Raw genomic sequence first — 25,503 nt, 5'->3', positions numbered from 1 at the left:
CACACGGTTCCTCTGGATATGTGCATGTAACATACCTTATTTGTAGCATCTAACTGTTTCTCTTACGGTGCATATGCAACTATCTTTAGATGTGTGTTTATATATCTGCATGGCAACATTAAGTATATCCTAACTGCGATCATAGCAAACTTTATTTGTGAGAAACCTGCGCCTGAAATCTCCTTAAAGTGAGATTCCTGATAGTCATCCTGTCGGTGTATGACGAATTGTGGAACTGCCAATGAGTCAACAACAAAGTAAGTGTCCTTGTTTAAAGCCTTGTGCTAATGCACAGATAGGGAATAAGGAACTATGCCTGCCAATTGAGTTCACAGTATCCATCACAAGCTGTATGGATCATTCAGCCTTTCCAGGAGAGTCTGTTTTCCTCAGGTCGCTGGTTTTATTAGTAACCACTATATAGTAAGATCCATGAAAATATATTCTGAATCTTCTAAACCTTGAAAAAGACGTTTTCCCTTTTCAATAGGATTTGGAGCACTTACTGGATGACTTACTGTAGGAAGGGCTTGGTTTTATTTACAGAGGCTGGAAGGCTAACTTCATGTTTCTGAAGCAGAACTGAGAAATAGTTGGTTTTTCCATCAGTGTTAGAAAGAGAAGTGACAGAGTACAAATGAGATTGTATTTGTTACTTAGATAAAGTTCCACAATATCTTAGGCCAAGTCTGTGACCTGAGAGCTTTACTCCTGTACCCATAGTTCACTTCAAGTGATGGGATGTCCATGGTTTGGGTGGTTGGGGAAGCTATTACAGCTAAAATTAATGATTTGGTGAGAGTTTTTGCTGGGATTAACCCTCTGATCCAGCTAATTGTGAGGCAGGCAAAGCTGTGGCCAACAGAAACTACCCTGAGACTACATTCTGTCCTGTCCTTTAGGCAACCTCTAGTCAAAGACTGAGTCTGTGGCCCCTCTGCCAAAGGTTGAGGCTAAATTCCATGACACAAATTAATTGAATTTTGTATATTTACACACCCTTCACTACAGGATGATTGCATCTCAAGTGCTTTTGGGGATGGACCTGGAGCATCCTACCTGCCAGCCAGCCATGACTAGGAATTGCTTGGGAGAGTGCAAGCAAAATCATGAAGGTGTGATTTCCTGTAGCAGGTCCTAGTGTAGCAGGTTGCATTAGCATGCAGGAGCTTGAACTTTGCTAAATCAACATTAGTTTTCCAGAATAATCATGGTCCAGCTGCTTGCCCTGTCTTATTGGAAGCCTCTGGATTGCATAACAGTAAGAAAATGTTAGAAAGAGAGAAAGATATCTTAGGTAATTGCCCTGTTTTCTATTGAATTCCCTCAGTACCTTTATTCTCCCAAACTGTTTGTCCTTGTATTATACGGGCAGAGGAAGTTTTCTGGCATGCACCTCCTGGGGAAAATGTCCTGAAGGAGACTAGGCCAAGCCTGAGCTCAGTAGCTCTGGAGAACAAGCATACTGGTGTCCTCTAGGTAAACAGAATTAAAATGAGTCAGTAAACAGCACGTGCAGTGCAAGAGAAATCCACGTACTGCTGACTTACATGGAAAAACAGTGTCTTAATTATTCTACAAACACACGACATCTCTCTTTTGCTTGAGAGATTTAAACTGGACTCTTTTGTCTCAATTCACTTTACAATTCTTCTAAACTTCGAAAGAGCTGTTAAGATAAAGTGGGCTTATTAAGACATAGTCCATGTAAGGAGCCATTTGTTAGAACTGCCCACGTAAATGTTTCCAGTTTACTTCCCCATATACAGATACAACATTTTCTTGATCAAATAATTGACTGCACAGAGAACTATCAGTAGGAGTGTGTTGGTATGTATGGTCTTCTCCGGAAGATAGAACATTTGAAAATTGTATGTGCCCTAATGTTTTTCTGAGACATTTCTAGTAGTTGGGGGTTTTTTTAGAGGATGGGTGACATTTTCGTTAATCTCAGGTTCAGTTCTGCTCCTTCAGGAGTACTGCATGTCTTCCCAATGACTTTCAGAGAGGAATAGGTTTTGTCTTACATCTCTCTACCATGGGATGTGTCTTCTTGCATCTCCTTTTCTCTTTGATCTTCTTCTCTTACCAGCGGTTGGCCTGTGTCAAACAGTTAAAACGATTAAAGAGGCAAAAAGCCATCAGTGTTGGAGAAAAGCTCCAAAATTATCTACCCCAACCATCCACCTACCGCAGATATTTCCCTTCTGAACCATGTCCCATAGTACAGGCCCCAATACCAACCCCTGGGGAGCAACACCGATGACCAAAAGAAATAGGGGTCTCAACTTTGACCAATAATTCAAGGAGTAGTTTACCTACCCTAACAGTATCAAGACTTGTTTATCTTACGGGAGCATCCTTAACGTCAGAGAATTCTCTATCCTCACTGTTTAAGATTCCGAACCCTCACAGGCACAGTGTCTGAGTTTATGTTATCTGTGTCATTTTCTTTGAAACATGAGGCACAGGCTCAGGAAGCTGTTTGGAACGTCTGTTTCCAAGACCTGTTCTTGACACTGTGAGAGGCATAGCCGAGCAGGGAAAAGGCAACCTGGCTACCGGTTCTGCAGAGCAAGAGTCTGTGGGGGCCAGAGGGAGAAACCTCTCAAACTGCAGGAGAAATCAAGCTTTTCAAGGCTGGCTTTGCTGAGGAATCCCTGCTGTTTAGTACTGGCTTTACCCAATTATATGTAACCAAGGTAGACGGTATGTGTGCCAAGATGCCATCTTGCAGAAGTCCTGAGTAGCACTGCATTGCCCTTTAATGAAGGTCATGTGGCAGCCCATGGTAATGAGGTAGCGCATACAAATATCCCTTTGTCCTACCACTGCTATCACTGTAGATGTTGTGGTTAATCTGTGTAGCTGTGCAATATAAATGAATACAGGAGTGCTTCACTTTCATTTCCCTAGTCTTTTTTCATCAATCTTAGTAAGTAAGTGGGTTTTTCTCTTCAATCCACATTTAACATAAGTAAATGAAACAAAGAACTATCTGTCTCTCAGTGTGCTCAGCTGAACCTGAGTCAGTTCTTAGCAATGGGAATGAGATCAGAGAAGTATTGTCTACCATCAGCCTAGACTGAGAGCACAATGGGATCCAGCTTTGCTTACAGTTTTTAATAAAAAACATTAAACTTGTTGACAGATTCCTTAGCGCAGTCAAGATTTTGTTTTCTTCTATTCCCTACCTGCGTTTCGAGAGGTCCATTTAGTGCATTGTTAATACCCAATCTATTTCTCTAGTTGTGAGTACTATCCTCTGTTAGTGGTGTAAATGGCACCTTTTCCCTTGGCAGAATTCTTAACAAGAGTTGTTCCTGTTGCCTACTAAAGCAGTAACATAAATAGACACATTTCTTTAATACAAACTTTGTCAATGACTAATTGAATCTTTTCAATGTATCCCTGAGCAGCCATTGAATTATTTAGCTCGTGGTGGATGTGTGGGAAGTCATGGGCTGTGAATGTTGAAAAGTCACCAGAGGCAGGAAAAGAACAGGATGTGCTTGACTTAAATGTTAGTTGAGATGCTTCAGAAGGCTGAGATCCTGAGAAAGCAGGAAAAATAGGAAGTTCTTATCAGCATTGTCTTGCTGTGACAGTGATGCATGGTTCTGGGGAGGCTTGTCAAAATCATCTGATGAGAATGCACTGAGAAAGGGTAAGGCAAACCCAAGCTGAAAAGGAGAGGGATATCAATGGATACCAGCTCAAAATCTGGCATGGTATCCTGAGGAAAAGAAAGGCATAAATTGCACTGTGGCCTTTAAAGAAACCTTAGCAACACAAGAGGAGCTGAGGATGGGAATTCCTGTTGGGAGGAATTCATTTTCAGTCTCTCAAAAAGGAGTAGCAGGGTTCATTTATCAAATTGCCAAGCATTCTGCAATTTATTCAGGAGCAAAGAATCGAAAATCTACTTGCTGAAAAAAAAAAAAGTAGAGAAAGGTTGAGTGATATGACCAAGTTATAAGTAGATTTTCTCCATATGTATATGTCCATGTATGTGTAACTAATTCATACTGCTCTTCAGCTAAAAATTGGTAGATTATTATCTTACTTTTGTACTTGTCAATTTGAATTATTTGCTTGTGTATGTATAATAGGCTTTTTTTTTTACTTGTACAAGGAGATAAACCTGCTGCTAGTGTTATCAAAAGCTAGCTCATTTGTCTCAGTACAAGTGAATCCTGTTAAGATTTAATTTAAATGGTACCTGATAACTGTCCTTGGTAATTACTGGAGTGATTTTTATCTTTGCCTGTGTTAAACATTGATGCTGTACGGGGCTCAAGACTAGCTGCATAGGGGGCAGAGTTTCCTTTGGCAGACCTGCAATGAGTGAGGCTTTATCACTGCAATGGCTGTACACCATCTATTACAGGCTGCTGCCTTCGTGCTCATTAGCACAATCCACTTAGAAAAAGACTAGGCACAACCAAATTTCCTGTGCTGAAGAGAGTTTACAAACTGTTTTCCCAAAGAGCAACGTGACCCTTTTTAAAGAAGAGCAGGAATAATGTGAAGTGACTGCATACTCCAATAAAACTGGAGCCATCCCAGTGGAAAAAGCAGTTCCGCTGCTGCCTCCTGGAACAGGGTATTGGTGTCTCCTGGGAATGGGGTACTTCTCATATACATGAGACTTAAAAGGAAGTTGAGCAAATACTACAGCTGCAAACACCACATATAAATCAGTTTACCAAATTTACCAACTATAAATCTATTAATAAATAAACCATATTTTTACCAAATATTAATCTTTTTTAAAATCGGGTTGACGATATTTCAGAAAATGATTAATTGCCTTAAAAACTGCCTCTGTTTTGACTAGTAAACCATTCTCAATTAACTGTGCATGTCCATGAACCTCTCAAACATGGTAATTTTATGTGGAGAATATGAGTTGTAGGTAGGCGTGTCCAAGTGAAGTGAGAAGGAGCTCTTATCTACCCTTTGCAATTTGGGAGTTAATATACTTTAACTATATGGAGATGGCTATAACTTGACTTATGTCTCTCGTGTACCTGCAGAGAGTAAGCTGACTTTCTCTTTTTTTTTTCAGTCCTTTAACGACCACAAGTTTCCCAGAGAGCACTGCAGTATATCTTTTGATTGAGAGCTAAGTAGGTGATAAGAATGTCAAGCCATATTTATGCTTTTATTTCTCCATAACAAGTAAAAATGATTTATATGTGGACGAAGAGCTGATATAAAAAGACCCTTATAAATTTTAAATGTTTTTTTTATTCCAGTGACATAAAAGTACACTGTTCTACTGGAAATAAGAAATATTCTTTTCCATGTATTCCAGAGGCAACACCAACAGAGTTAAAATTTCTAGTCATTTTGAACACTCAAACTTTTTCTTTGTTGCTGAACTGAAGAGTGCGTCTTCCTGGGATCTAGGTTGTCTCATGTTATTACTTAATTGTCAGGGTCTTAGTAGCTCTCAGTAATCAGCAAAAGGAGGGGTAGTTTCATGACTACTCGATATTGCATTCCTTATATCTCTGGGCTTTTTGCAGCATCTGCTCTATCTGGCAATGCTGCCTAGTTCTAAGTCCCCAAAATGCCCATTTAACTTTGTTTTGACAGCTTTATGGCTGCTGAAGATTTCTGTATCTTACTGGACCCTTTAGATCAGCTTTAAGACTTTATCTATTGCTGAAGGCAGATTCCTATCCATTGTAAATTGCGAGAGATCCATTGATTTCAGTTTACTGATGATTTCTTCATGCTGTATTACCAGTTGGCCTCATTTTGTTCAAGAGCCTAGCTCAGGAAAAAAAAAAGTGTAAAAATCTCTCATTTAAACAGAATTATGTTTGGGGACTGAGCACCAAAGAAATAGAGGGGGTCCGGCTCCTTTAAAGACAGTTTTCATGCAGCATTAAGAGTTAGCCATGCAAAGCCTTAGCCTAGGTTATATCTCTTGAGTTTCATGCTATCACAGAATTGTAGAGGTTGGAAGATATCTGTGAAGATCATCTAGTCCAGCCCCCCTGCCCAAGCAGCTCCCTAGCCCAGGTTGCACAGGTAGGTGTCCAGGTTGGTCTTGAACATCTCCGGCGATGGACAGACCACCACCTCTCTGTGCAGCCTGTGCCAGTGCTCCGTCACTTCACTGTGAAGAAGTTCTTACTCACATTTGCACGGAACCTCCTGTGCTTCAGTTTGTGGCCATTTCCCCTTCTTCTATCACTGCTAGGACCGATTGTTTGTATATACCCACAGAAAGCATGACCGTAATGACTGACTACTCTGGTTTTCATCTAAGATGTGCAAGTAATAGAGGAAAGAAGACTTCGGTTTACCTGATTTCCTTTCAGTTTTGGCTATGCATTCAGTGACTACATCCAGGACCTCACACCAGCTCAGTGTCATGATGAGCAAGAATCAGTCCTAGGCTTCAGGTTTTGTAGTCACTCCATCAGGATGCCATCACAAAAGAGAAGTAGCAGCAGCTGGTTTGGAAATATTTAGCACAATTACAGAAAAGTTGGGAGGGTGAAAGATACCATCACATGAGGCTTGAGATCATTCCCAATAAGAGCATGGGGAAATGTGGTTCGGTGGAGACTCATAAGGGCGAGGCCTGTTCGTATGCTTAATAGTGGGGTCAGAGCCAAGAGAGAATTTTGCAGCTATTTTAGAGGAGGTATTGTCATTTGCACTGAATTGCAAGACAATTTCCAGTACCTATGCATTTCTTTAGAAACAAAAGTAAAATGATTTTTTGCTCTGCAACCATTGAGATATTTCTCATCAGGCTACTCTTGATTCACCAGACCTTGCTTATCTCATGTTCTGAGGGGATGTCCCAAATTCCAAAGGAAAAACAAACTAACAAACAGCTACAACAAAATCCACATATTTAAAGAGGGTGTACATTGATACTTATAATGGAACTCACCAGCAACCAAAATGGATTTGCTTTTGGCTAGAACTAGCACAAAGAATGGTGATGAAAATCCAGTTCAAAATGCATTCCGTATGTCTGCCTGCCATTAAAGGTTGGAATTGTACAGAGAGGACCTTGCACATATTCCAGAGCAGTCAGTTCAGCCCTGGCTTGAGCAGATCACATCTGACTCCTTGGTGTCAGTAGTAGAGTTGGGATGCTTCCCGTAGCAAGGAAAGGCTTTATAGGAGCAAACAGCTAAGGAACAGTGGGAAATCACCCTAGCATAGAGAGTTATGAGAACAAACAGTGTGGGAGAAACCTTGTGCATTCAAGTGAAACTAAGCCCATGTAAGCTCTGTGGTAGAATACTGCTGTGGTAGAGCCCGTGGTGAGGGTGCACTGAGGTCACTTGGGCAGCCTGTGGAGAGGCTGGTTGCACGTGGGGTAAGAGGGTGTCCAGTGTCAACAGACTGAGTTGCTTACAGCATGCACGAATGCTTTAGCAGAAAACAGTCATGAGACAGAGATGAAAAGGCCTCAGCTACTGCAAATTGAGGAGATGAGAGATTAGTTAGCTCGATCAAATGGAGACAGTTACTTCTGTGATGAAAAAAAGCAAACAAGCAGAACAAGCCTTTTGAAAGATCATGCATAGCTTCCATAAAGAGCTGCACTGAGCTAAGTTTGGGCTACAACTAAACTTTATTTTTATTACTATTATTTTTGCCAAATATGTAGTTCCCATTTATTTAGACAAATAAAAATGATTAGCAGTGTCTGGTATCAGTAATGTTGTTAGACTCATGGCTAGGAACAAGTTAAATAGAGGCATGAAGAAGGCAAAAAAAAACCTGGAAAGATTGGACCTCTTTATTTTAGATAGTATAATAGATGATTTATAGATATATAATGATAACAGTTACAACAACATTAAGAATGGTCAGGAGAAAGTAAATCCTTTTATTTTTTTAATAATTCAAGAATAATTTGCACACAGACAAATGTAATCACCAAGAACGTCACTTCACAATACACAAATGCATCACAGACACTTGATACCATGCATTTGTAGGATTCTGGTGAGAATTACTAAATACATACTGGAAACGGGAAGATTTATTATTTCATTTTATAAACTATCTTGAATGAATGTAAAGCTTTCTGTTTCAGGGCAGCATTTGGGGATTTAGGCACAGTATTGATAGGTGATTTAATTCTGGATTTTTTTTAATCTTTTCAGTCAGCTGGTTCTAGAGTGATATACGGTATATGTACTTGTTTTTATTGCATTTTTTACATTTAAATGGGAGATTATGCTTCTCATCCTCTTTCTTAGATCTCTGCTCCTTACTGTTCACAGTACTTATTCTCCATCCTGCCACCTATCTATTTCTTATCTGCTAACCTTGCAGCATCAATTACATCTGCTTTTTATCTCCCCTGTAATATGAATCAGCATAAAATACCCACATTGGGGGGAAGGCTAACGTGAGTTATGAACTGCCTTGGTAGCAGCTCAGGAAATAATTATTTTGGTAGCATGAGGTTAGACATCAGAAGGAATTTTGTTATTCAGAGGGCAGCGAGGCCCTGGCACAGGCTGCCCAGAGAAGCTGTGGATGCCCCATCCCTGGAGGTGCTCAAGGTCAGGCAGGATGGAGCCCTGGGCAGTCTGAGCTGGTGGGTGGCAGCCCAGCCCATGGCAAGGAGTCGGAATTGGGTAGTCTTTGAGGTCCCTTCCAACCCAAGCCATTCTACGTATGACTCTATGAGAAGCTTCCGTCTTGTATGACAAGATGTGAAAGCACAAAAGTAGCTGCAGTAACTCTAATGAAGGATGTTTCCTTATGGAATGTTTTTCCACAGCTAGCTGATGACACCCAGGGAATTAGGCAGAATTAGAACAAACCAGTACCTAACATCTGTACAAATGTACAAGCAACATATAATAGTCCAGCTTCACGGAAATGCATTAGTAAGATTATTTCATTTCAATTTATATTTACCTGCAGCCCTCACAACCACTCCCTAGAAGGTTCTCTGACTGATTATCCTATTTCCTGAATTTCTGGAAATATCCAAGACATTTGGTACACACCGTTAACATAGCATAACCGGAGACAGGGCTCTGAATCCAGACCTCCCATGTATCTGTTACTACATTAGCTTAGTTTATTGCTCACAGTAAGCTGTGGCTATCCAAGCAGATAGGTTTTTTAGTTGTATTATTTGACATCATTATTGTTGAATATGCACCAGAATACCATGTGGTAAGTACGTAATAAATCAGCTCATTATGTCTGTAATCATTATGATTGTGTTGTTCCAGATCTCAGTTTTGTTGACATAAAAAGAGGTAAACAGTATAAATTACTGACTCATCAAATGGTAGTTTTAATTTGTTGAGAAGGCAGTGGGTTATTTTTTTTTTTTTTGCATGGCCTGTTTAACATTTAGAATCACAGTAATGAATATATAGAATATTTGTGAAACGGGAACAGGAGAATGTGAAATGAATCATACCCAAATGTACTACATGGACACTAAGGGTGAAAATATTAGTACCACAACACATTGGCTAAAAGCTTCCTGTCATATGAAATTCATATGAAATGAATCAAAGAAACACAGAGTGATAGAGGTTCTTTTTAGTTGAGTAATCCCAGCTAATCACTTCGGGACATGTTCCTCCCCAGGTTCAAGTTTCCCCTTGCTGTACTTTATGAGGTTTCTGTCAGCCATTTCTCCAGCCTGTCCTAGTCCCCATAGATGGCCGCAAGACTGTGTGGTTTATCAACCACTCCTCCAAATGTTGTGTCAATAGCAAACTGGAAGAGCGTGCACATTGCCCCTCATCCAGGTCATGAACAGGACTGGACCCAGTATTAACCCCTGAGGTACATCGCTTGTTACTGATCTCCAACTAGACTTTTTGCCACGGATCAGTACTCTCTGCATCTGGCTGCTCAAAAAGCTTTGAGTTCACCTCAGTGCCTACTCGCCTATTCTTGATCAGTTTCTCTATGAGGTTCTCAGGAGGATCAGAGCCAAATGCCTCAAAACTACACTGAATTAAAGGAGGACCATATCCACTGCTCTCGTTCATATACCAGGCCACTTTTTTCATGCAAGAAGTTCTTCACATTGGTCAAACGCATGGCTTCCTTTTGGTGGAGTCAGGAAGAATACTCCTGAAGGTTTTCAAAGGCATGTAAGAGAGGCAGTTGCCTATCCAGCCTTAAAAGTCAGAGCAGCGAGTCATGCAGGTTCAGCTGGAAAGACTGGGAAGATTTTCTGTGGGCTACTGTGCCCTTCATTTTAGGGTTGCCAAACACATGGAGGACCTGCCTGTAATTCTGAAGCCAAAATTAGATGACTGTGGCGATTTGTGTCTTCGTGTTCATGTGCTTCAAAAGCAGTGCCCAAATGTTTTCCTGCTGAGTTCAGATAAATTCCTGTCATGTTTCAATTTCAATTAATCCCAAAGCTGATTTCCAAAGAAGAGGGCAGTATTAGCTATAAATACTAAGACAGATGAAATTTCTCTCTTTGCTAACAGTGGCAGAGCCAAATAAGTGTTAACTGGAGACAGGCTTGACTCTCATCTGTGTGGTTTTACTGCTGCTTGGGTGGGAAAAGTTGCTGTAGAAAGTAACAGCAGTAATACTTTTTCAGTGACTTGAACTGGGAGAAAGATGCTGAAAGCAGAAGATGGCAATGGGGTTAAAGCTACATTAGTTGACACAAAAAGACTGGCTAGCCTAGATAATTAATTGCTTAACTGAGTATAAGAGTGTGATTTTAGTATCCTGGGGAGAGAGTATGATTAACAGAAAGGGTCTGTCTTAGGAATCCAGGTACGTAATATTGTGCTTAGGAAATTTTAGGAAAGCTACAGTAACTGCCTTGTTGACTAAGGACATCTTTGTAACAGCAAGGTCTGTAAGTGTTTACAGCTACCTCTCCCTAGAAGTCCAATGGCTGATAAAGGAAGTTGCATCATCCAACCTTTCTTCAACAAAAAAGGGGAAGCTTTTCTATAGTAATACTAATGGTAACAGGATTAATTCTAGGAAGTATTGACATGTTTCTTTAAAAAATAGGTCATTTAAGAGAATAATGAGAGTTTGTCAGCCTGATCTGATTCCAGACGCAGAGAGGACAAGGGTAAGGACTAGTGTAACAGACCTCTGAAGCACCAAAAAAGGAGCAAGATAGTAAAGAGCACAAAGTGGAGTCAGACTCCCAGGAACCCTTGGCTTTGCTAGTACTGTACATCTCTGCTTCTCCTGAAGAATTTTGATGCTCTCCCCCTCCAGTGAGGTTCCCAATATTTGAACGTTCAGGCCCTTAAAACTACTGCTATTTTTGATTCTGGCATGTGTAAAGAAGCTGTTGGTGGCAGTTATTGAAAATCTAGATTAAATTTTCCATGGTTAAAGACAGAAAGCCGCTTTCAGGCATGGATGTTACATAAATATGTGCTGATCTCATTGGCCAGCACTGGGGAATAAGTTTCACACTCAGTAGTAGGAAACGTAAGAATCACAGAAACCTAGAATTTCCCAAGTTGGAAGGCATCCACAAGGATCAAGTCCAACTCCTGGGTCCACAGAGAACCACCCAAAATTCAAACCATTGTCCAAACATTTCTTGAACTCCAGCAGCTTCGGGCCCTGACCGCTGCCCAGGGCAGCTTGTTTCAAGGCCCAGTTACCTTCTGGTTTAGAAACTTTTCTTAACACCCAGCCTGACCCTCCCCTGATGCAGCTCCATCATGCCACTCCCTCGGGTCCTGTCGCTGTTGCCAGAGAGCAGAGCTCAGTGCTTTCCCTCCACTCCCTAGGAGAAGCTGTAGGCTGCCATAAGCCCGCCGCCATTCCCCCCAGCCTCCTCTTATCTGAACTGAATGCGCCAAGGGACCTCAGTTAATTCATATACATCTTGCCCTCTACACTTTTCCCCATCTTCGTAGCTCTCCTTTGGCTCTCTAATTGTTTTATGTTCTCCATATTACTGTGGTGACCAAAACTGCACCCAGTGCTCCAAGTGAGGCCACACCAGCACAGATGGGACAATCCCTTCCCTTACCCAGCTGATAGTACTGGGCCTGCTGCACCCCAAAGGTTGGCCCTTCTGAATGCCAGGACACGCTGATGCCTCAGAATCAAATTGTCACCAACCACAACCCCCAGATCCCTTTCTCTAGGGCTGTTCTTCATCCTTTTGCCCCCAGTCCATACGTGTATCTAGATTTGGCCCATCCCAGATGTAGAATCTGGCAGTTTTTAAACTGCATGTGGCTGGTGACTGCTCAGCCCTCTGATACGACAAAGATCTCTTTGCAAGGCCTCTCTGCTTACAAGAGAGTCAACGGTTCTTCCCAATTTAGTGTCTTTCACAAACTTATTATTATACCTTTTTGTGTCATAGTCGTGTGTTAAAAACATTAAAAAGAACTCACTCTAAAGTGGAGCCCTATACAACTCCATGAATCAGTAACCATCACATAACCCATGTGTCAAAGAGACTCAGGACCAGTAACTGAGCCTTGAGGGTGTTTTGCTGGACAGTGAATAACATATGGATCCACTAATATGGATGAAAGGGATACGATTTATTGATGCTTAGGATGATTAAAGAGCAAAAGATGATTTGTTGGGTCTTTTCGTCCACTGTGGTTTTTTGTTTCCTATCCTTTCCATGTTGCAAGGCAGTGTATAATTAGGAGTTCTCCTCAGGGCTTCTCCTAGTGTGTTTCCATAAAGGAAAGTAGAAGAGTTAGAATCTCTCTGGTTGAAACCCTGCACTCCAATCTCCTGGCACTGCAGAACCATTTCCTGCGATTGCAGCAGATGAAATTCCACCCCGGTGGGAATAGGTTGCAATTAGATCGAAGATTTCCTGATAAATATGAGTCCTAACACAAAATGTGTTCGTTGCTAATATTTTTGTGGGGATGTTGGTTGTTTTTTTGCCGTCTCGCCGCAGGGCAGCGCTTAACAGTGGCAGCCAAATTTGCCTGTCAAAAACAGCGATGCGAGTACAAAGCGTGACAGAAGTCAGTCCATCAGTATTTGCATACGCTGCGGTCCCACATGCACATGTGTATAACCCCGCAAGCGAGCGGCTCATTGGGTGCCTAGATAGCTATCCGGAGGCACACTTCCTCGACTGGCACATGCAGCACAAGCACGGGTGGATGGGACTGGTGGATTTCCTACGTGCAGGTCTGGCTCCTGTGCGGCGGAGCAGCCTCCAGGCTGCTTTCGCCGCCGGTAGTTTTGCGCTGGGAGCGGGAGGGAGCCGGCTCGCGGTGCCGCCGGGCAGAGCGGAGGCGATGCGGAGCAATCCCCGGCTCACCCCGGAGACTCCGGCACGGCCCCGGGGCCTCTCGCTCAGCTCCGTTCCGTCGACGGAGGGCAGCGGTCCCCCGCGTCCCGTGCCGGCGGCCGCGGGGCTGTAAGAGCCGGGAGGTGCCCGCTCGGAAGCGGCAGCCCGTCCGCCGCTACCGGCCCGGGCAGGCAGGAGCCCGGGGCTGCCCCGCTCCGCCGGTGGCCGCGGGGGGGTGCGCTGCCCGGCCCGCCTCCCCGCGCCGGACGCCGGCCTGCAGCCGCCCGCCCCGCTCGGGTACCCGGGGCTGCTCCCGCCGCCGGTGCCTCCTCTCCGCCCGCTCCGGCTGCCTCTCCCTACCCTCGCAGCGGGGAGGGCGGCCCGGCGCAGCCCGCCTCCCTCCGCCCTCCCACCGCCGCGCACCCTGAGGAAGGGCTTGTTTTCCTGGCCGGGTGATGAATTTCTCCGCAAGGTCATCCCTGCCCGCGGCGGCGGCGCGCCCGCGGCTCCCCGGGCGCTGCCGCGGAGGTAAGGGGCAGGGGGAGCGGGGGAGAGGGGGAAGCACCTCCACCCCCCGGCAGATTTGCCCGAGCCGGGAGCGAGAACGGGTGCCCGGGGCTGCCGGACGTGGCAGCGGCCGTCTGCTCGCTCTGCCCGGCCGGGTGCCCTCCTCCGCAGAGGAGCGGGGCTGCGGGGAGCCCCGCTCCCATCTTCTACCGATTGTTACCAGCGCTTTGGTTCCGGCGTTTTCATCACGCCCGAGAGTGCGGCAAACTTTGATCGTGATAACAATTAATAATAACAACGACGTGCCTTCGCCCCACCCGCCGTGCCGGGTTGCGGCGGTTCGGCCCGGCCGGAGGGATGCGCGGCGCGGAAGCCACGGCCGCGCTGCGGTCGCCACGGCAACGGCCCGCGTTGGCGCAGCGGGAGAAGACCCCGCGAGTGCCTGCAGCGGGTCGGGGCGACCCGGTACCCCGTCTGCCGCCGCCCCGTGGGCCCCATGGGCCCGCTCCGAGCCGCCGCCGCCGGGCCCCAGCGAGTGACGGGCGGTCAGCGCGGCGAGGGTGGACCGCGAGCCCTGGGCTCCCGCAGCTTCGCTCTCACGGTGCCAGCCGGGGGCTTGCCTGCTGCGTTTCCAACCTGCTGGGTCGCGTTCAGATTACGGGGTGCATTAAAGGCTTGCCCGGCGCTGCTTGCCCCTTTTAACTAGCCGCCTAGTTTTGCTGATAGTTTGCCTGGAGCAACGTGGTTTGGGGTCTTAAGTCCACGATGGGCCTCTTCTTTCTGCTGATGAAGTTAGCAGTCTAACTCTGGGTGATGTTACCAAGCGTGTGACTTCTGCTATCCGCAGCTCAACCTGTTTTTGTGTTCTCTCCACGCAGGCCTTGCCTTCATTAACACGTTTTTTTCCTTCATCCTTCTTTCTTCTCCTCCCAGGAAAAGACAGCAGTGCTGCCGTAGGGTTTAATAGAGTCCTTCCTGATGGTGATCCCGTAGCCTAACCTCTTCTGTAATAGAAAACACAGAGTGCTCCCCAGTGAACTGGAGGTCTGGCCCACCAGCCCCTTCAAATAGGCGTGACTTAATGACTTCAAAGGATGGGAAGTTGTTTACAGCATTCTTGGGTAACTGGCTCTGATTGTTAATCTCATTGTTAAACGTTGGCATCTTATTTTCAATCTGAACTTTTCTGACTTCATCTTCTAGCTATGACGTCTCCTAATGTCTTTGTCTGGCAGATTAATTAACCATCTAGTTTCAGATAGTCTCCCTGTGCAAGTATTTAAGGACGGTAATTAAATAGCCACTTAGTGTTGCCTCTGATGAGATAAATAGGCCGCGCTCCTTTGGTCTCTCCCAGGAAATACAAAGGCTCCAGAGGAAAAACAGCCACTCTTCTCCGAGCCCCCAGGGCGGCCGCCCGCCAAGTGAGGCCACCGGCACAGCACAGTGGCTTCCAGCAAGGCTCCCATTAATGTCACGTGCAGAGATAACGACATCGGGCGCAGTATTCCCCTGTCTATTCACCCAGCGCTGCAAACTTTTCTTTCCCACGACCACGCGGTGGGAACTTGTGTGCCTGTGAACCCTGCATTTCTGGGCAAGACGGGGCTTTTCTCAAGAGCTGGTTGCCTGCCCTGGAAGGGGTGTTTAAACTAAACTTTCCTACATTCATTACTCTGGATCTGCCTGTATTCAACCTTTTTTCCCCCCTCAAGCTCTGGTGTTTCTCCCTCTATAAGCCAACTGAGTTTTTCCTCCATGCTCAAAGTGTCATTTTCCTTCCTTCTTGGCAGCACTCAGTCCACGTAACCTTTAAGCTATTTGAAGTTTACTGGGGGAGAAGTTGTACTGAGTAAAGCACAAATGAAGAACTGAAAGTGCCCACGACAGTGAACTGGTTTCTTAGCTGCTTTCATTCAGCTGTGCCTCTGAGCACTGGTGAGGGAGAGATCTGCATTCCCTTGGTCAGCGCGATGCCAAGGCCGAAGCACCCGTGGTCACTATGTTGCAGGTCTTGAACTTGATTTGTCTGAATGTGACTCGTCCGAATTGCTCTCCGTCCTGGGTTTATGGCTTTCTTTAGAATGCACAGGGCTTGACAGCATGGGCCAGAGGCTTCTGGCAGGATGTTGTCGATTTGTCTGATAGCATGCAGCAGCCCAAAGGGGACTGAAAAGCTGTGGGTGGATTTAACAGTCTGAAGGCACTGGCTGTGGGAGATGCTCTCTGAAGTGAGATCTATTGGGGTTTTTATAGGGGCGGAGTTGGCTTAGTAAAGCCAACTGCCCTCTGCCTATGAGGTTACCAGTGCACCCTGAGGGAGGGCAGTGTCAGAGAGGCACAGTGAGGCAGTGCTGTGCGGGGGTTGGCATGTGCAGCTGTGCTGAACCCAGCACTGAATTGGTCGCTTGCGCTTAGAAAGTGCAAGAATCATTTCCTGTAGCCTCATGAAGAAACCCTGGGACTACAGACAAATGCAGTGGTTGCAAAGCTACTGCCAGACATGCCTGTGGCACTTCTGTGGCACAGAAAAGCAGGGTATTTGCCCTTTCACAAGCAGAGGAATAGGAAGGCCCTTTACCGACACAGTTTCCCAGTATGTTGTGTGTTCATTGTTCTGGAGCACAGTGACAATACCATTACAAGCCTCTGTTTTCAGGGGATTGTAGGTCAACAGCAAACATCGATTTTAGGCTAGAAGTAGCTATAGTTTTGCTGCTGCTGAAGAACAGGCTGTTCAGATTAAAGAATATATATATCTTTGTGTTAAATACTGTTCCATCTTTTCCTCCTTTGAGGTGTTTCAATTTGTAAAATCAAAGACCTTACCTGTAGAGGCAAACCATTCCGTTAAGTGAGGTGATTCCTATGAGTAGCATTTGTTTGCATGAACAAACACGGCGGGTCTTAGCTTTTAGAATCGTGGAATCGTAGAATTGCTCAGGTTGGAACAAATGTCTTCAGTGTTACAATTAAGAAACCGTAAATTCTGATCATGTAGCAGCTTAAGTATAAGAACAGTGTGCTCTCTTGAAGTTCCACTAAGGGTTTTTTGATTTGTTTTTCCCTCCGAGTCCCTGAAAATATGTCTACACAAAATACTATGCTAGGTACTAACAGTGATAGATGAGGGAGGTGCCTATTAATAGGTAAAAATACTGAGCTAAGATATCAGAGCTGATTGAATACAGAGCCCTGTGAACCCTTGAGCTGCAGGAAATTCTTTTCACGTTGGTGTCAGCATCTTAGAAATCATTTATTGTGGATTTAATTGTGGATCTCTCCCATATTAAATCTTGACTTTATATTATCTGGAATGTAGCTTGTCCTACCCGTTCAGACGCTGTTTCTTTCTCCCAGACTGGGCTAGTGTTTTTGTTTGCTTTGGTTTGCTATTTTTTGCTTATACTTCTCCATTCTCAGTGTTGTGTCTTCTCCTCAACTAGTTTTTAACTAGAAGAGCGTATATATCTCTCCGTAGAGTGGTTGGTCCCAAAACTCCTCTGTTTTTGAGTTATGATGACCTGCTTAGATCAGTCCAGCATTAAGAGTGGTGCCTGTTGATTAACCCTACTAGTCAGTGGTGGACAGAAGATCCTGTTTTTATGAGTCTCACAGCTACAGTGTCAGCTGAAGACTCAACAAGGAGGGACAAGTTGTGGGTTATAGCCAGGTCGATTTCTTAAGAAAAACATGGCCACAGTAATAACATTTCTCAAATGGGTCCTACAGCCATTAGTGCACCCTTTATTTTTGAAAATGAACAACATCCATTAGTTGCAACCCAAACTAAGGAGAAGCTGATTTTACTAAGAACAGTACCCTGCCTGTGTTTTGCTTCTGAAATCGATGCAGGTGCAGAAAAGACAACATGCTTGCACTCCGTCCTACAGCTGTAGAGCAAAATCTTGAAACTTTTATGACTCTTATTCTAGGTGTGCATCATTCCTTAATATATAAAAGCTACAATGAAGACAGAAGTGGCACACAGGCTGAATCTGTTGCATTTGTGGATTTGAGAGCAATTTCATGACACGTAATGCTTTTTTATCTGATAAAACTTTCCTATCTGTCCTACATGGTTATGAACTGGTGTAAAATGCTTCAAAAATAGTTGTGTAGCTCAAGCAAGTGAAACCCCAGCTTGACTAGGTTTCAGGAAAAAAAGTTAGCTGAAGAACCAAGATAGAGGTATTAACCCTCTCCTCAATCTGTACCCCTGCGTACGTGTGAATAGCATAACTGACTAAAAAAGATGACCCGTGTGAGAGATTGTTGGCAGTAGTTTGGCGTTATTATGGAAGATTAGAAATGTACTAAAATTCACCCATTATTATTTATCTAGTAGTCACCGATAGGAGTTGGATGTACTGGCTGTAAACACTGATACTAGGTGACAAGATGGCTGAACTCCTCTCCTATTGGTGGATACATCAGTTCATATAGGTAAATGTCAACTTCTTATGAGTCAGAACAAAGCAAAGACTGATAGTATTTATTGGTATAAAGCAACAAAAAAGTTCTGTATACATTCTGAATCAAGTTAAATTACCTTAATGTAGGAAGAGCTTTTGAGTCTATCTGACCACAGTTTATTTCTACAAACAGTAAAAAAAAAAAAAAAAAAAAAAAAAAAGGGTACGTATATATTTTATTTTATACATGGACTTTGAATTCTTTAACAGTTCTACAGAAAGAAAGATTTGTACCGATGAATTTTTAAATCACAGATCAGTTACTTATTAAAGCTGAGCGACTTCTTTCTTGGAGGCAGTGGCTAAGTGTTCACATCTGGAAATCAGCAGCACGTATGGAAGGGCAGAAGTGTCAGAATGCTGCTGAGTAAATATGAGAAAAGCACATCGCTGACACATGCAGTATGTGAGTAAAAGAGAAAACAGGAAGGATGGAGACCAAAAGAGTAATAATTAGAAATGAGCATAGTATCATTTTGAGCCCTGCTTTGTCCTCTGCCAGCAGTGTACACACGTACATGAAAAAAATAATTAAGCAGAAGGAAAAATGCCAATGATTACAAATATTGCAATGAATTACTGCAATATTTTCTATCAAGAATGTCCACAGAGGACAAAGTGGATTCTTGTTCTTTCCCAGTCTCAGCTCCACAATCCTACATTGTACTGGCAGTTAAGGAACCTATTACCATAGCCATCATCAAACAGATAAGCAAAAAAGTTCTGTTGTTTTGATTTTTTTAATGATCCAAAACTAAGGGACTCATCTATAATATGTGGTTGTAATTGTCAGCAACTCCCATTATTTTTACAGTTCATCTTGTTTTTTATTTATTTTAAGTTAGTGAAGTGTGGCCCTTTCATGCCACACCTCCCTCCCTCAGTCCTCTTAGAAAGACAAGAATTAAGGAGAACACAAACAAACACCCTGATTCTTTGTTAGTCTGTTAGTATCTGCAAATATGGTGCCCAGCACAGTGCAGACCAGCTCTCAGGCAAATGATGACAATTCATTTTCCCAGCTGAGTTATATCACTGTTTAGCTCTAAAGATGAAACTGTTCTCCTGAGGGCATGGAGAATAGTATATTCTGAGCTATTTCTCATAGCAACACTCACAATCACTACTTAAGAAAGAAAGAAAATGGTTATTTTATAATCCGTTTTATAGATATCGAGCCTGTCACTAGACAGGAATTTTAATTGAGGACTGATGAACTTCTGATCCAGGATGCAGTAGCATTGCTTAATTTAAAATAATTTGTGATGCCCATGGATTAATTTTAGGTCCAATCTGTTGGACACAGAATTTCCACAGCCAGTCCAGAGAAGTCCATCAGCACAAGAGTGACTCATCAGCACATTGTGTGACAGGGTGAAGAGCATTAAGGAGGGAGCAGATCGGGTTAGCACTCTTCCAGTCTCTCAGATCTAAGACCCTCCAGTTCTTGTGCAGATGCCCCTGATTAGCAGTTAGTTTCTTGATAACAAGCACATCTTAAAAAATGCAGAAGTTTGCTTGTTTCCTGTTCTACTTAGATGTTGTTGTTACCAGCCAGCAACAGCCTACTTCAAGTGAATCTATGCTAACATACATGGTAAAGTGTCTGCCAAGTCTGTAGTGTGAAACACATCTGTCACAACTTTGCAGCCAACATCTAAGCCAATAAAAAGGGAGAGGGTTCAGTCAGTATCTGCAGGTTGAGCCATGACATGCCACATTGATCACATTTATAGACTAAAGTTTGTGACAATGATATTTTATATATAAATAATTCAAAACCACCAAAAGTTGTACAGTGAGTACATGTGTTCATTTGTGAAATGAGTGGAATAATCAGTGCTTTCTGGTAAAGGCTGATGGGAACTAACAGAGATATTTATGTAGCTCAGTTAGCTACAGCTATGTACATACTTGTTCAGATGAAGCACAGATTGAGTAAGACCAAAGTAATTAGCATGAAAGGTTGCTGAAAGAGCCTGAAATTTGAAGTAATGTTTTCTTACTAGCTGAAAAAAAACCAATATGCATATCATAAGCAGAAAGTAGTAACCTAAGATTCAGTTTTGGAAAGGCAGATCTCATGATTTGCCTTTTGTTTTTCTGCTAAATGGACCAGTGTTTCTAGAATCTTGAATAGTGAGAAATGTTTGCTTGAATTTTCGCTGTAACACCTCTGCCTTTTGATTCTGCTGTAGCTCACTGACAATAGTCGATAACCCTTCAAAATCATCATGCAGTTATCAGCAGTTGGTGTTTTGTCCTGAAGATCAGGATGGTTTTCTATAATGCACATGTAGTTTTCTTTTGGGGAAAGTTGGGAAAATATTTGTTGTTGTGTCGGGGATCCCAGGTTGCATTCTAGTGATGAAATGTCTTTTATTTATTTATTTGTTTGTTTATTTATTTATTTATTTATTTTTAAGCCAGTGATGCTAATGTGCAAACAAGGGGCTCAGTTTGTAAAAGGGATCTCAAGATAAGAAGATGATATAAGCAACCTGTACAAGGTGCTCTGTATTTTTTACTGTTCTTCATGCAATATAAATAAACAAATGAAAATATAAAAGGAGACAGCAGACTTAAATAGAGATCATGAATCCTGTGCTACATTATAACACATTAAAACAGGTCTTAAAAAGGCTGCTGTAAAAAGAAATGGCTTCTCTCAAATAATGACAGTGAATTCAGGGAAGATTTTATTCAGAAATTTTCCATGGCTCCAGGCCCCCTTTTTAAATGCCAGGCTAAAGCTGCTGCTCTGTGAAATGTTATGAGAGATCTGATAAAAACAGTTCAGGAGTTACCATAGAATAGTGGGCACTTCCAATGTGGAGTAACAGAGTGGTCTTGCGTTACCTCAAATTTGTGTAAATCAGTGTTTAACTCACTAACAATGTGTACAACAAATAAAAATAGATACATGATTAGGTGTAAATTTCAGATGGATGGATTTTCCTTTACTGGATGGAACAGAAGAAGAAAACAAGAGCAAGCTAGTTTCTAATCTGATCCCATGTGGTTTTGGGAAGAAATGGGTGTTCCTGTTTGTAGGGAGTAGAGTTGGAGTGTGGTCACTCAGATCCCATGGAAACAGTTGAATCTCTTAACGTAAAGCCAGACCGACTGATAACAGTTTTCAACTCTCGTGCAGTCATTTTACTTTCATTAAGAAACTTTACAACATTTTGAAGTCCAAGAATGGGTTCTTTACCTCCTGTACATAATTTTTTTGTCAGTGCGATCTTAGCCCACAAGGCAGTGTGTCTGCCAAGTACATGAGGAAAGGCACCTTCACTCAGATAGGGCCCTGGGACTCTAACCATGGACTATTTACAAAAGCAGCATTGGACAACAGCGTAAATCTGGAAAGTTAGTGTAATAGGCTAGATAGGAAATCTTCCACCCTAGTGATGTGTAACAAATATGACACACGGGGTCCTGCTGTGTTTTAGCAGCTTATGGTTTTCTTAGAGTACCAGAGCTGCAGGTCAGAGCAGCTTTTAGGGTGGCCTTTGTGCGCTGAGGAATGAACTGGATATCACCATAGCCCAAGCTTAGAAAGTGAAGAGCTACACAAGTCCCATCAGTCTTCCCAGCTCAGCTCTCCTAGAAAAGGTTGTCTAGCCCATAGTCTAGAGAGAACAGAAGGATAATCAGACCTTACTATTTAACTTCTTGAATTTATGGATCTCTAATGTTAACGTCACTCTCTTTTATCTGAAGCATCAGTTTCATGAAAAACTTCACAGTCAATAGGCTTAGCTCTAGAGATGAGTCATTAGGGAAATGATAAAACATAAGACGCATGCTGGGTGGCATTGGAAGGGGTAGATGTAATGTGACAAAACATTTGTCAGAAAGATGATACTCTGAGAAAAGCTGTATGGAAACAAGATGACAGAATTATTCCACCCTGAAAGTCTGGTATTTCACAACAAGAGCTGAAAGTTTTATAACGCTGCGGCACACTACAACATCTCCATATTTATTATAAGAAAATGTTAATCCTCCCCCTGAGGTTAATAATTAGGTAGTATCTGTTAAAAGCCACTGAGCAGGCTATAAATATCCACGTGCATTTTTGAGAACCCAGATTTGTGCTCAAGCTAAGCAACAGTCTTATAAGGTTGTCTGTTTGAGTACTCTTTAAAAGAACTTACACGGTTTCATCCAATCCACAGGGACAGATATTCCAATTACAAATGCAGCTGTGATAACTTCTGACAATTCTCAGTTAGAACAACAAAGACATTTTTGTCAAGGGGTAAGTAATATTTCTCATGGTCACCCCAGTCAGTGGCATGACAGAATGAACTGATCAGACTTCTAGGCCTCTGCCTTTCTTGCAGTCCTCCAAATAATCCTGGTTATATAGCCTTAATAATAAGCACTACTAATTGTGAATGTGCGTTCATCTATCTCTGCAAAGGGCTGAATTGAGTTGGAAGATTCATGCCTGCTCATGGTGACTTCAGGTTAGGACTGTGCAAGATTGGTACTGTTTATCCCATGCCTGAGAACCTAAGATTCATAGGGCTAAATCCAGCTTCAAGTTCTGGCCATGTGCTAATGTAGTGATGCTGGAAATGCAGAAGAATGTGCTCCGAAATATGTATGAGGACCAAAATGTGTTTCTTCATTTCCTGAGAAGGCAGGCAAGTTTCATCAGGACATGCAGAGGAAAGTTTTAACAAATGAGGATTACGGAAGGATTAACTGTATTAATTTAGCTGCTTGGGCTTTTTAATATTCAGGAATGAATCTAGCCTTTTTTTTTTTTTTGTCTTTGTCTTGATTAGCTTGAAAGGGATAAGCAGCTTCCTCCTGCATTTACCAGACATACAAACTAACAGAGATAGTCTTTGTTTCGGTGAGGAGAGAGGCCTTGACCTCCTGGCTAGGTTTGGTATATACTTCAACTTTGGGGGGACAATTAATACCTCACTAGTCACAGGGCCACTTGACACCATCCACAGAGCACTGAAATCAGCCAGATAACAGAATTCTGTCATAAGGCATAGAAGTCTTCCATGGGAAATATTTCTGTATTAAATTATGTACTTTAAGAGTTACTTCCAGCTGGATTGTGCTTGGGCATTATCATAGAAATACGTGCAGCTGATACTGGGAAATAGCAGAACAATATTTATTCAATTCAAAAGATGTTCTTATTATGAAGGGCCTCAGGGGAACGTTGCTTGGGAAATGTATTTTTATGATAAAATGAGCTATTTTAGAATTAGAGTTTTCCATACTGGAAGGTGGCAAAGGGCTTGCCAAAGAGACAGACAGTAGCCACACTCTCATTTGCTCCCAGAGAAGGCAAGTGGACTGACTGTATTAATCCTATGGCATACAGAGGGGGTTCAGTTAGGTTCCTGTATGCAGGGTATGTGCAGGTGTCTATCACATCCAAAGCAGCATGCCTGCAAGAACATGAGCAGATGTCCCTATCAGTAGCCAACCAAAGCAGGCAGATGACAGGAAGAAGGTCCACACAATTGCGTTTGAGCCACCCCTCAAAAGTCTTAGGTGAAAGTAAAATAGAATTAGAAAAGGACAAAGCTAATAACAGGTTTTTTCTTTTTTGTTTCTTTTAAAGTAGCTTGCTACTCACTTTCTAATATAATAATCTCTAATAGTGAGCAGCGTAACAAGCATTATTCACTGTAACTCATCAGTTGGATCTATCCTGATGCTCCAAGACAACACATGTGCTGTTGTTTCTCCAATAACACAGCCTGCCTTCTAGTGACTAAAGAATCTCTCAGTTTGTCTCTTAATTTGTCTGCTTAAACCTTTCATCTTTTTCAATGTGATTTATAATCCAGCATCTGCAATCAAATTAGTCTTTAACAGCCACATGAGTTCAGCTAGTCAGCAATCACTGCCACACCTGCTATTGCGAAAAGTACATTAGTCAGTAGCTTACATGCTGCTCAGAAAAAAAACACCAAACCTGAATTAGATGGGTGAAATTTGACCCTGTAGTAAAAGGCTGTAATTTAATTGATGAAAACCCCATCGACTGAGCGGCTGTAGTTTATATGAAATACAAATATGGCCTTTTACCAGCAGTAACCAACCAGAGATATAAAATTGATGCGGTTTTCTTTTTTGCAGGCACTGTAGCTGCCATTCTGACAGGAAGGCAAACAACAACATCCTTTCAGTCATCCAGTCTGTAGGCAGCTGATTCAGAATGAATTTAGGGCAGACGAGTTAGAGATGAATGAGAAGAAAATTTAGCAGTGATACTTCATTCAGCCTGCAGAATGCTTTTCTAAATACTTGTGCTCTCCATTCCTTAGTGATGGTCCTGAAGTGCTCCTGGCTTGTACAGAGCAATGTTGCTATTCCAAAGAGCAGATAATGATGGTAATGAACTCACTAAAGAATGCTAACGTTCCCAGATGCCCGTGGCCTGAAAGAAACCACAGGAGTGGGGAGACAAAACTGTGGAGGAGGAATTATTCACAGTAAGTTATTAAGTTGTGGCAGGAACATCAGTTGATTAAAGTCTAATAGCATTTTCCTTGCAACAGTTTTTTTGCCTTTTCAAGGTGTATTTATTTCATAACATCCAGCAGGGATTTGCATCTACAGAGCAGCTTTCAGGGTGTGCTTTTGCAGAGTATGGGGTTTTGCTTAACGCTATTTCTTCTAGCTTCCACACTTTGGCTGTACCAGTGAATTCTGCCAATATGGAGCCAGTCTCCTATGTGCACAGACTATACTGAGCAGAATGTTTCAAGCTCAATAATTTCAGTGTGGGTTCTTTTTGCATAACTTACTGTTATTGCAAGAGTGCTAAAACCTTGCAGAGAAGACCCCAAACAGATCTTGTTATGATTTTCTCCATTCTGTATCTGTTTGCAGTCACTTTATGCACTCTTCCTCGATCCTTTTGCTGAGTGGTTAATGATTCAGCTTGCCCTGATATCTTAAATGAAAAGAGTGCCAAAGTGCCTCTTTGCTTAGAAGGCCACAGTGGGGCTCATCCTAGGCTTTAGTACAATGGAGTTAAAGACAGAGTTAAATGTGTTTTAGGGTAGACCCATTAGCTTAGCCCTGAATTGTATTTTGAAGAAGAAATTTATGTGGCAATATATGCTATCCCCTGAAGTAATACAATATTCTTTCATTTCTCCTTCCCCATTTTGAAGGCTAACCTTGTGTGTTCAACATACTCTTTTGTCCATCTGCTTCCAAGATGAACCCCACAACCAGGATTTAGTGGGGATAAATCCTGTTCCATAGATGCCCAGCACT

At 42.8% G+C, this 25,503-nt stretch overlaps 1 protein-coding gene across 1 annotated transcript in view; it reads left to right on the top strand.

Moving 5' to 3' along the window:
* The first annotated feature begins 13,679 nt into the window (after nt 1-13,679).
* Nucleotides 13,680-25,503, top strand: part of GPRIN3 (GPRIN family member 3) — a 30,890-nt gene continuing 19,066 nt past the window's right edge. Inside the window, exon 1 of the mRNA XM_065736437.1 lies at nt 13,680-13,774. The gene's annotated coding sequence lies outside the window, so the exon portion shown is untranslated. The remainder of the gene's footprint in view (nt 13,775-25,503) is intronic.

The sequence above is a fragment of the Cyrtonyx montezumae genome, unplaced genomic scaffold (genome assembly GCF_038088225.1).
Source record: "Cyrtonyx montezumae isolate F1298 unplaced genomic scaffold, pur_monq_1.0 scaffold_2, whole genome shotgun sequence".
NCBI lineage: Eukaryota > Metazoa > Chordata > Aves > Galliformes > Odontophoridae > Cyrtonyx > Cyrtonyx montezumae.
The sequence above is the reverse complement of the archived record's forward strand: the minus strand, read 5'-3'. Positions and strand labels throughout refer to the sequence as shown.